The 12,604-nt window shown below is 42.8% G+C and overlaps 1 non-coding gene across 1 annotated transcript; it reads right to left on the reverse strand.

Moving 5' to 3' along the window:
* Positions 1 to 3,490: 3,490 nt before the first annotated feature.
* LOC145401839 (5S ribosomal RNA) lies at positions 3,491 to 3,609 on the reverse strand. The gene has a single exon (XR_013897680.1). It is a non-coding gene; the product is annotated as a 5S ribosomal RNA (ribosomal RNA).
* Between the last annotated feature and the right edge of the window lie 8,995 nt (positions 3,610 to 12,604).

The raw sequence follows: 12,604 nt of genomic DNA on the forward strand, positions 1-12,604 counted from the left end.
CAGAGTCGGACACATAAAAAAAAAAAAAAAAAAAAAAAAAAAAGGTAGAAACAATGGCACAGTGCAAGTCGAAAATATCAAAATCCAACACTGAGCCACCTGCAGAGGGTTTCAGCACTTGTTACTTTGGAATATCCTCTTGCCCATTTTTTCTGGGCTGAACCCCAGAACTGAACCACCTCAACGTGATTTTCTCCTAGCCCCAGTTAAATGCAGGGGTAGAGGAGTAAAGTCCCTAGGGGTCTGGAAAGGCTCCAGACCGGCAGTGGGGGAGTAGGATCCTGAAAAGTGTCCAGGGACAGGTGCCACATCTTCAACAACATTTTTATCAGATGTCATATATGTGAAAATTGAATGTCCCTCCCCCATCACTCCACCCACCATGAAGCCTAATAAGGGGAGGTCATATGCCAGGGACAAAACCACTGGCGACCTAAAGGTAGCGGGCGAGAATATGCAGGTAATCACTAGGGGACCCAGACAAGGGTGACTCCAGGACAATAGGAGTCACCAGGCCCCCCGGTGCCCACTTAACCCTAGCCAATGCATGACCAGCTGATTGACCTGGTTGGGCCCAACCAGGCCACCCGTCTTGTCAGAAAAGGGGACCAAAGAGGTGTATTGCTAACTGCAGGGCACAGCGTGCAACATTGCTCAACTCCCAGGACTCCTGTTTCTCGATCTTCTTCTGGGACATCATGCCAACATGTGGGGAGGCAACGGTCCCGCCCTAGATGGCTAACGGGCAGGGACGACCAATATCACCAGCAGGCCTATTCCACCAGTGATGTAGGGGGTGCTTGTTCCACGAGGCTGAGAAATACCGAACCCTACAAAGGCAAGCATGTCTTCCGATTAGGTGGCACTGCCAGCCACACTTCAAGCCCTGCCACCACGTCAAGGTGACCCCCCCTCAATGGGGCAGTATGGAATGGAGGTGAGCTTTTCAAGACAATCATAGTGAGATGCAGGATCAGACAGGGTTTGCTGCAGCCTGCAGTGGGTTAAGAAGAGTAAATAAACGGTACCTTGGCCAAAGAATAATTTTTTTAATGTGATAGTAAAAAATATTTGCAGTTGAGCACAATAGATTATGAAGACGAAAACAGCCACAGGAGAATAGAAAAAAAAAAACATTTAAGTGCAAAGTTGACCTCTTTGTCATAAAGGGTCTGAACGGCATTTAACAAGAGATTATGCATAGAGTTCTGTGTAATTGTTGGGGTGAACATGCAGGTAAACTACTGCTTATGTAGAAATGGCAGAGGTTAAAGTAATGTCCCATATATCCCCTGTACAGTTTTGTAATTTTGCTATATATCCTGGGCCCCATAATGTCCAGTACCAAGAAACACACACACACACACACACACACACACACACACACACACACACACACACACAGGTGATCATATTATCACCTCGCCAGGTGGGTGCTGGTGATAAAAGGGAAGAAAGAATTGGGTAGCATTACACCAAGTGAATGGATGATGGCCGCCACCATCTTTTGAGATGGAAAGGGCACAGAAATCTATCTATATATCAGTCTATCAATGCTAGATGCCTTAATCCCGTATGGGGTGGCAAGAAACAAATCGCCTTCATGTCACTCTGTCCCACTCCATTTCATCGCCCTGCCACCAGCTCACACACTCCTCTCTCATATACCTCTCCACTCCATCCCTCCATCTCATCCTTGGCCTCCCTCTGTCGCTCATCCCCTCCACCTTCCTTACATTCACTCTCCTTGTAAGCCTCTCGCTCTCCATCCTCTCCACATGGCCAAACCACCTCAATGTATTTCTCCTAACGCTTTCTATCACAATCACATCCACACAGCATTTGTGATGTGAGAAGTTCAGATTTCTATACCTATTACTTCATTTGACACTGTGTTCACCAAACGTTTCTTGCTGGTGGAATTTGGTTCTGGGTTCTGAACTTTGAAAATCCTCTCATCCCAAGTAGTCTCTTGTTCAGTGCGTTTTTCATCTTTTTTTAAGCACTTTTTCAGTCCCAATATATTAATAATCGTTGGTAAATAAAATTACTGTCATTTAAGCCACACAGACATCCCTTGAAACAGGCTATGTTCATTTCAGCTTCTTTTAAAGGCAGAACAGGGGAAAGGGTAAACTGGTAATATTAACTCCCTTCCCAGAGACCACAGAAAGTGAGCATCCCCTCCTGGTTCTATTTTCAGCAACTCGACTTCTAAAAAAGGTTCTGTAGGAAAGGCCCCACCAAATGAACTGTAAAGCTGACTGTTTACTTAAAAATTTCTTAGCCACCTTCCAGCTTCAGTGAAAACTGGTTCCCTCCTCGACCTGTGGAAACGTTCTTCATTGCCTCCAGCAACATCTTGGCATCTCCCGAAGAAGACTCTACACATATAAATACTGCATTGCCTCTACCAATACATCAGTACCTCCTGAAAGAGATACATTGATAAAGACTCCGCTGCTTCTAGCAACACCTATGTAGTTTCTGAAGGAGACACTCGAGGTGTAAATACTGCACTGCTTCTACCAGAGTCTTTGTATCTCTTGAAGGAGACTCTAAAGTTGTAAACTGTCACGACTTAAAACCCCGAAAAGCATTCTTTGACCTTAATCAGACCTCTTCTGTACCACCTTCGTCAGAAAACCTCTTTGCTGATGTACTGCCATACCTACATGAATGAACAGCCACCCAGGCTATTGGTGCAAAGTTAATATTGGTGTATGACCAAGGCACTGTTGATCTACCATTGCAGATGACCATCCCAGTGGACCCAAAGCACACAAAAAAGAAGTTATATACGTCAAGAAAATTAAGTACAGTATCATCTTTTATCACGTCGGGTTGAAAAACTACTGCAACAACCCTACTGCAACAAGAACCATAGTCACAGCCTCTCAACCTTTGGAGGGACAGCAGTTATGTCGTTTATTTCTTAATTTTGAGCTGAGCTGGATATGCCCTGTGGCTACCTTCTTGCAGCAGAAATTACCGTGTGACATTCTCTCTCGACAACTTAAACTGACAACTAATCTTCATCCACATACAATAATGCACGAGCAGCCAAACTGTAAACTGTGCTTTGCATCCAGGCTGCAGTCTGAAGTAAATGAGTCATTTATTACTTTGCAGTTACTGGATCCAGTATGCACACACTGGGAACTCCAGTAACATGTTTTTGTATTATATACGTTATTATTTTATCTCTGTACACAAATCTTCAGGAATTTCTTGAAAATATTATCTTGTGTTAATTTTACCCTTTCATAATACAGTATATTTTCAGCATGGGAAGATATCAAAGACAGACATTCACTGCCACTCTTCAGTTTCAGCAAAACAGAACATTTATATGTTTAACATTATTCATTCATTCATTGCCAAACGCCATGTATCCCAAACAGGGTGGTCAAGGGCTTAGAGTTAATTGTTTTACAGGGAGGGGCACTAATCCTCCACCAACCCCACTTGACACGTAGGGAGAACGTTATGCCAACAGCATCTGGTGTTCCCAGGCGGTCACCCATCCAAGTACTAACCAGACCCAACGTTGCTTAACTTCGCTGATCGGACGGGAAGCGGTGTACTCAATATGGTATGGCCGTTGGCAAACATTATGCTTCATATATTTCGTTTTCATTAAAGTGTCACACTTGCCAATTGAACCCTAAACATTGGTCATAAGATATACTGTTAATAAAATGTTCTTCCACCTGGACATTTATAGGAAAATAGCTCATCTTTAAATTTCAGTCAATTCACGAAGATAAGGGCTATTTATAATTCTATGATGCTTATGATGAAAATCAATTTATCTTCTGTCAGTAGCAGTTAAGAAATCATGACTAGCATGCCTGGTATAACTGATTATAAGTAAAAGACAAGAGAGATTTTCAAAGACACTGCTCAGCTGACAGTAAGCTAAACTGATGGCTTTACTCACAGTCTAATTAAAACCAAACCAGAGCACTCTTGACCGACAATCATTTCATACAGCGTCTAATGTCACTAGGCAAATGTGGGAGGCAGCAAAGGCTACCAGATACTGAAACTCATTTTTGTTGTTAATCATCTTCATCATTTTTGTCTTCCTTCTTTTCCCACCTACATATGGGGTTAATGATTGGCCAGTCTTCACCATACAGCTCTGTCCGAAAAATTAGGATGAGGCAATCCTGGTGAAATTTGCCTTTTTTCTGGTTTTATGGCCGGATATCATTCCTGACACCAACCCTCCCCATTTATCCAGGCTTGGGAACGATAAAGAACTGGGATGTTTTGCCCTCAAATTGGTTGGGGGGGAGTGCTTTAAGTATGAATGCTGCAAATAGGCCCTTCTAATATGGCCCCCAATAGTCGATGCAGCACACAAGCCTGCTCACCACTGTTAACGACGAACTCCATGGGCAGGCTAATCTCCGCCCCCGATGGTCCACCACCACTTTCTCCGGCTTTGGATGTGGCTTATGAGGGTTTCAGGAGGGGTGAGGGATGAGGTGGCCTGGCCAACCTCTGCCACATACCTCTCGTCCCTAGTCTCGAAAGGACACAGCCACCTTTTCTGTCTGGGGCTCTGGCTCAAGAGGGTATCAGGAGAGGTAGGGGTTGAGGTGGAATTCTCCTCTACACTCCTACCCCCCCCCTAAAAAAAAAAAAAAAAAAAGATGTATCCTCAATAGGCATTTTTCAATATGACACTTTTGTTTTAACCATACGAAAATGACAATTTCTTTGGCAGAGAAAAATAGCGTACTTGGTAAATAATTTGGCACAAAATGCCAAAATTGGCAACCACTGCCAACCCTGACGGCAGTTGGTGGGTGGACTGAAAACCCAGGGTTAAGCAGCCTCAGTCATATCAAGTTTCCACAGACACGGCCATGCATGGATGTGAATGACCAACACATAATCTTGAATACTCTTTCCCTTGAATGTTTAGAATGGGCTTAGTTGTTTATAAACAAAATGGCAGCATCTACACATTGAAAGTAATTTTTAAAAAATTATAGCTACCAAACACCACCGAGTAATAAATTCATCATTTAAATGTGCAGTTATGGATTAAAAAAAAAAATTGCATCAGTTGAGGAGACATTACCATTGGTGTGTTGACTAATCAGACCAGAAAAGCAACATCTAACAGGTCGGGAATGGTCTGTGTAAAGCACACAAAGTAATTACTGTATTAAAAGTTTAAGAATGTTAATTTAAAAAATAACCATGGAAACTATAACTGCTAACAGCAAGTTCAATACTAGTAGAGCATATTTACAAAATTTTATTTTATTCTCCTTTTACTCCAACATGGCCAGGATTTTCGTCCATTTACAGTATAGCTTATCTCACGAACCTCAGTGACTGAAAAAGAAAATACTACGGCCCTCCATCCTTTCCATAGAACTTCTTTGTGACTAGCCTCATATTCTTGTGTTAATTTATTGTTACAAACTTACAACTCAGCATTCAAGATGAAGACGGGGCAATAGTAGGCCAGGTGAGAGCAAAAACATTATACTAAGATATTTTTATGCGGCCAAGGAGCTTGCTTTGGCTTCAGCCGGCCACGTAAGAGTTCCAGCTCAATTATATTGGTTGATTTGTTGTTGAGTTTCTGCCTTGTGACGTCACTACTCCCTCCTCTAGGCACGCGTATCGATCAGGTTCAGTTAGACCAAGCCTTCATTTCGTCTAGCAGTTTCATTTATTCTCTCTCTCTCTCTCTCTCTCTCTCTTTCAAAGAAACCGCGACACACATTCAGATGGAGCATGTGATAAATAAAAAAGTGTCCTGCCATCGTTGTAGCTAGAATCACTGTGAACTGGTTCTGGGTGGTGTAGGGCAGGGCGGTACTGAATGAATCGGCCACCAAATGGCACTCACTTATGACGAAGATCCCTCGCATCCCTTTCTCTTTCAGGAGGCAACCTGCTCCATGCTCAGAATGTACCCCTGGAGAAGACAGAACGTGCAGAACTTCCTATTCCACGGAGCTGGGAAATTGTCCCACGATGGCTTAGGTCGGGTTGGGAAAGAGTTGGTGGGGAGGAGGTGGGGTACATGTGAGATAATTGGTGACGTGTGTGTGTGTGTGTGTGTGTGTGTGTGTGTGTGTGTGTGTTTTAGAAGTCTGCAGTTGTTCCCCCAGAGGCGGTGGCCAAATCAGTAGAGAAGTTTTCCGATGTTCTACAAGACATGTTTTCAAATCCCAGTTGGGGGAGCGAACAGTTAAAATGATTTGAATTTCGCTCAGGTAGACTATACTAGTTTACCATTAGAACTGGCATGTTGCAAAAGGACACTAATACCAAGACAACAGCCCTCTACGGGACAACCCTAACATGTATTCAGCATGGACGGTGGGTGTTAGTGCCGAAGTGGCGACATATAGGGACGTATGATACAGTACATAGGAGGACCACTGGACCACAAGGAACAAGCTGTTAAAGCCTATGCCCAAAGTCGGATGCATTAAAAAATATATATATATATATATGATCTCTGAAGGCGTGCCCAGTGTCATGCCACTGTAATGATATTGGTGGGAGGGGTATGAGGCACGGGTACATCATTAAGTGTGAGCTTAGGTGTGAATTTGTGTTCATGGTTGCCACTGTTGATAAGTATGATGGTAGATTTGGTTGGAACAATCGTCAGCATGTTGTCTGTGACCCAGGCCTGAAGTGTATAAAGGTCATCTTGTTGCAGTGAACATGCTGTGTCTGCGAAGTGGTATGTAGTTGGTATTGTAACACATCTGCATGTGAAACAAGATTTGTAGGTGTTGTGTTGTAAGAATATATTGGCTGTACAGATTGAAAAGTATAGGTGAAAGAACAAAGCCTTGAGGTACCCTAATAAGGAACTTTCTTCGTGATGATTTTCCTGGAATGTCACATGTCTTTGTCTGCCAAATATATAGTTGGCAAGCCAGTATTAGTCGTTTTTCATGTTTATGTTATAGCCAATATGTGTCCGTCGGGGATGGAATAAACATATTTACTAGTGTCTAATGTTGTAAGAAACGTATGTGTGTGGATCTTGTGCAGTTCATGTTGTCAGATGCATCTTGTGAACTTGGTCAGTGTGGCGTTGTTGAAGTGTAGTGCTCTATCACCAGGTTGTGAGGTGACAAACGGAGTGTGAGGTGTGGCGTTGTTAAAAATATGGTGTTCATTTATTTTCCAAGGTGTACAAGGTAATGTTATCGGTACACAATAGGAAGGGTGTTCTAGATCATTGTTTAGTTTGAGAATAGCAATGCCTGTTCTACTTTTCCAATAGTACAGAAGGCGTAAGAAAAGTAGTTAATATTTGTCAGCGCCTGGATGAAGTGTGGTCTTACCTATATCAGGTGCAGAATATTGATATCATCCGACCCTGTGCTTGTAGAGCTCTATATTTTCACTGTAACTTTGTTCGATCTGGAGTGAATGGATTTGTCTTGTTGTCAGGGGGAAAGGACTCTGCTGTGCAGAGGGTATTGTTTTTCAGACGCAGTGCATCTTGGTGTGAAGCGAGCTATGGTACTTGTGGTTAATTAATATGTTTGCTCTTTCTCTGTATGAAAGGATGTGTTTAGTATTGGAAGTGATGGTGAAATGTGTCTTGGAAGAACATGTTTGTGACTTAGTATAGTTTTATGAAGCCGAGAGGGATCTGTAGTGGTTGAATGTCGTTACAATGATCTTCCAGTTTTCCGTTTTCTTTGTTCTGATTTTATTGTTTGCTTGTTGGACTTCAGTAATGATGTCTTGTGTGTGTGGGAGAGGGGGAGCTATGTTTGACTTCTGTGATGGTGTCTTCTGTGTGTGGGAGGGGGGAGTTATGTTTGTCTTTTGATGCAAGCAATCTCTGGTGTAATGTTTGAATTGTAGTGTCATTTGTTTCCTCGTAGAATGTAGTGTATGTCTGCAGAAAGTATGACGGTGTAAATTTTTAAAATATTTTTGTCAATGCTGGTGAAGGCTGTGTTTTTAGTGTGTTGAAATGTTGTAAGCGTAGCCCAGTCTTTCTCGCGGTCTGTGTAAGTATTGTGATTGTTCTGATCAAGAACACATTCCTGAAGTGATTATGACTGGTAAGTGGCCTGCAAGAGAGCTGTGGTACTGTTTGCCCGTTGATGTTATGTGACGGGTAAGTGAACAGAATGTTATGTCTGGGAAAGATTAGGAATATTTTGCTTGATATATAATGTAGATGAGTTGTGAAGTGTCACTGAGATTACATGCTGTTGAATGGTGTTGCATTGTAGAGAAATCGGAAGTTTCTTTGGTTGTGTACCAGTCCCCAGCAGTGATAGGCGTCAGTGGTAAGAGGGGGAGCTGAGGTTTGTATTGTACTCTCATGGCCCGGGAGGTGTTTATTTGTTTGTAGTCATTTTTGTCTCTCAGTGATTTTAATTTTTTGTATGGTTTCATCTGGGAAATATGATTAAGTTACCTTTGGTGTATACTTGCAGAAAACAGTATTTCATGCACCTGATGAGCCCTCCTCTATATTCATCTGTTCTGTCTGTGCAGATGTGTGATGACTTATCAATGTTTCATTTTTTTCTTTGTGCCTGTGAGCTTTGTTTCTGGTAGGACGTTATTGTTATTTTGTGGTTGGTAAGAAAGTTTTTCATTTTGTTTTCTGTGAAGTAGAGACCATCAACATTTAATTTGCCTGTTCGAGGTGATGTTCGTCCAGTATGAATCCATGTTACAGGTGCTGTTTTCATGTGATGGGGCCGGGTTGTGGCAGTAATTTTGTGAGTATGAGGGAATGGGAGGGGGGGAATGATTGATGTGGTAGAAATGTTTGTTGATGTGTTGCACCTGTCACATATCTTTGTGCTGTAATATTGTCTTCTATTTGTGAGTGCAGTGCATGTGAGGTGACGCCATTTGTTGAATTAGTTAAACCAGACAGATACACGTGTTTGTTTACTTCTTGTGATGTGCAGGAAGTAAACAGGGCATATGTTTCATATATGGAGCCCAGGATTGCTCTTGATGTCTCCAGGAATTTGAAGATGATAGTGACTGCCGGAGAGTCACTTCCCTTGTGTAAAATGGTGCAGGGAGGAGTCACCTCCACACAAAGATGGCGTCCTGGCGAGCTGACTAGTGTCTTCCCCGTGGGGTAATCAATTATGTCTTTAATATTTTCGATAAAAGCCTACCAGTAAGTCTGTAAATATTAACTGTATTTATATATAGTTGAATTATTTTCGCTGACATAAAAAGTTAATAAAATACTTATTATTTTACAACATACATGTCATTGCTCAGGAAAAAAACACTAGGAATTCTACACCACGATGACGGGAGAACTAATATTACCAAAATATATATAGAACGACCTGATTGTTACGACATTCACGCCTTTACACGGGAATACCCACTCTGTCTAAAGACAGCACAAACATTATTTGTTATATTACCACATAAGATAGGTAACCATGAACAGAATTGAATTGAATTATTAAAATAGCATGGTGCCGCAACTGCTTGGTCATATGGCGCCGAAAATTCATTAATACGGATATATACATATACATACATATACATAATTATGCGCACACAGCAGTATTGCAGGACACGATAATGAACATATAAACAATAAAATCTGACAAAAAATTTCACTGGACTATAAGAGGAGGAGGAGGCTCACCTCCCTCAAGAAATTAACCCGCCCTGTCCTGACCGATTTTCCATCACTGACTCTTGCCAGTCCTGACCAATTTTGGAAAAAAAAATTTTTTGGCTCAAACCTCCGCTTTGGGGGAGAAACATCGAAAATTCATAGAGAAATCGCTCACCTGAGTGTTAAAATACTGGATACAGGTAGCAGTACTCCTTACCTTACTAGGTTTTCTATCAGGATGGCTCCATAGAAAATGAGTTCTATGGCAGGGTAACTACTTCACACCACTCATAAACGGTATCTATTTATTTATTTGGTATGAATTTATATGTAGTACAAGAGTATATTGGTTTTCACACAGTAATGTAGGCAATATAAGCATTGTTTCACTCACCAAACACATCAACATAGCTGACCTTTTTTGGCAACATTACCTGATCATTATTTCTGACTGTTTCTTCCTCTAATGCTATGTAAACTTTGTTCTCCACATTGTCATCGATTGGGGAATCACTCAGGCCCTGAATTTCATACCGTGGCACATGTTGTTACTGGCCAGGTCATTGGTAGCAGGTGAATTGCTGAGACAATGGCGTGCAGGGGGAGGGGAGGTCATGCGGGGTAAGGCATTGTCCCTGCCTGGCATCTTGCAGAGGAAGGTGTCCCATGTATACCTACCAAAAATCACGCGCAAATTTTGAAAATTGTGCAAATTAGGGCCCTTGCAATTGCTGCGCATTTATATACATCAACGGGACTCACAGGACAAAACGTGTGGATGTATATATACGTCAGTGGGAGTCAGCGGGTTAAAAACTTCATGTGAAAAGAAAGAGGTTCCTCCAAGCACGGAGGACAGACAGTAGGCACCATCCGTCCCCCTATGGGTATGGAGGAACCTCTGCTGCAGGTCCCCCAGACTCAGACATTTGACCAACAAGTGCCGGGTAGTAAGGGTGATCAGACAGTCATCACAGCATGGCTGGTTCCCACCACACATCAGGAACCAATGAGTTAACTGGGAGTGCCCAATGGCCAGTTTCATCACAACAGTTTCAACCTTCTAGACATGGAGAGGAGCACCCAATTGATAACCACCCTTTCAGCAACCCCCTTAGTTTACTGTCACGAACAGCATCCCACCTTGCCTGCCAACAAGCCTGAACTGCAAACTTGATAAAAGTCAAACCTAGGGCAGGAAGTGAGTAATTAGCAGGGGGTTGACGAGAAGAAGCAGCTTTGGCCAGTGCATCGGCCTTCTCATTACCAGTTACACCAACATGAGCAAGGACCTAACAAAACCCGATGAGTTTACCCCATTGCTCAATCAGGTAAAGCCACTCAAGGATGGCAAGGACCAACGGGTGAGTAGGGTTAAAACCCTCAAGGGACAGAAGAGTGCTTTGAGAGTCACTAAAATCTGTAAAAGAGATGTAACGATGAATTAAAATAAATTTTAGTGCTAAAATGATAGCAGAAAATTCTGTAGTAAAATAGATGCATCAACAGGAAGACTCCCACCTCGTACAAAACTTGGAAATACCACCCTAAACCCAACGCCAGCATCTGACTTCGAATCATACACATAAACAGGAACAGTGCCACTGTAATGAGATGTACGTTCTTAAAACAATTGACAAAGGGCTTGGGAAAGGAAGGAGGACTTGGAGCCCATAAAAAACCTGCAGAAACGCACCTCTGGGAGCAACCACGGGGCAATCCTTGGAACCCGGACAGGGCAGACAGGCCATATGGAAAAACAAAAGTTCCCCATAATTTGCCTAACCCTGTACCCGAAAGGGCATGGAGCACGAAGAAACACATCATAATAATTAAAAAATGAGTACTTAGACACACAAACTGTTGTGAGTCTGGGATATGGCTCAAACGGTTCCAGCAACGAATGATGAAGGAATTGCATTGCAAATCCAAGGGAGGCACTCCAGCTTCCACCAAGAAGCTAGGGATTGGGAAGGACGTAAAAGCCCCTGTAGCAAGTCACAAACAAGCATGATGTACAGGATCAAGAACCTCAAGTTGAGCCACAGTAGCAGAGGAGTAAACCTCACAACCATAGGCAAGTTTAGATCACACTAACGCCAGATATAGATGTAGGAGAGTCGTACGATCAGCATCCCAATGGGTATGGGATAAAACCTTTAAGAAGTTCATAGCCCACATACAAGACACCTTCAGATGTTGCAAGTGTGGAACCCAAGTCGGCCGGCAGTCAAACTTTAGACCAAAAAACTTGGTTTCCTTCACACACTGGAGCTAGTGCTCACTGAGAAATAAGTAAGGGTCTGGGTGAACTCCACTAATCCTACGAAAGTGCATAGCTACAGTTTTACTCAAAGAAAAATGAAAACCTCTTCGGTCTGCCCAGATGCGACCCTGTCCAATGCCATCTGCATTCGCCTCTCAACCACCGACATGCAGGATCCAGCAGACCATATTGCCAAGTATTCTACATAAAGGGAGGATGATACTCCCTGAGGCTATGAGTCTATTTGCCGTCAATGGCAACTGCAAATAAATGGATGCTTAATACACTACCTTGTGGAACACCCTCCTCCTGAACCCGAGAGGTAGAGAGTGGGGAGGCCACTCGGACCTGAAACCTGCGGTTTGACAAGAATTCCTGGAGCAACACTGGCAGACAGCCATGCAACCCAGAGCTGTGATGTGTACTCATGATGCCATGCCGCCAAGTCATATCATACACCTTCTCCAGGCCATAGAAGACAGCAACAAGATGTTGCTTCGAGGCAAAAGTCTCACAGATCGCTGATTCAAGTCCGAGGAGGTTGTCAGATGTACACCTCATCTTGCGAAACCCAGTCTGTGAAGGATAGAAGAACCCACTCTTCTCTAAAAACCAAGCCAGCCTCACACTAACCATATTCTCACACAGTTTACACTCACAAGACGTCAGACAAGTAGGACTGTAATTAGAAACATGAGAATGGTCCTTAC

This window comes from Coenobita brevimanus, chromosome 56 (assembly GCF_032717465.1).
Source record: "Coenobita brevimanus isolate Jiangsu-jjx chromosome 56, ASM3271746v2, whole genome shotgun sequence".
Lineage (NCBI taxonomy): Eukaryota > Metazoa > Arthropoda > Malacostraca > Decapoda > Coenobitidae > Coenobita > Coenobita brevimanus.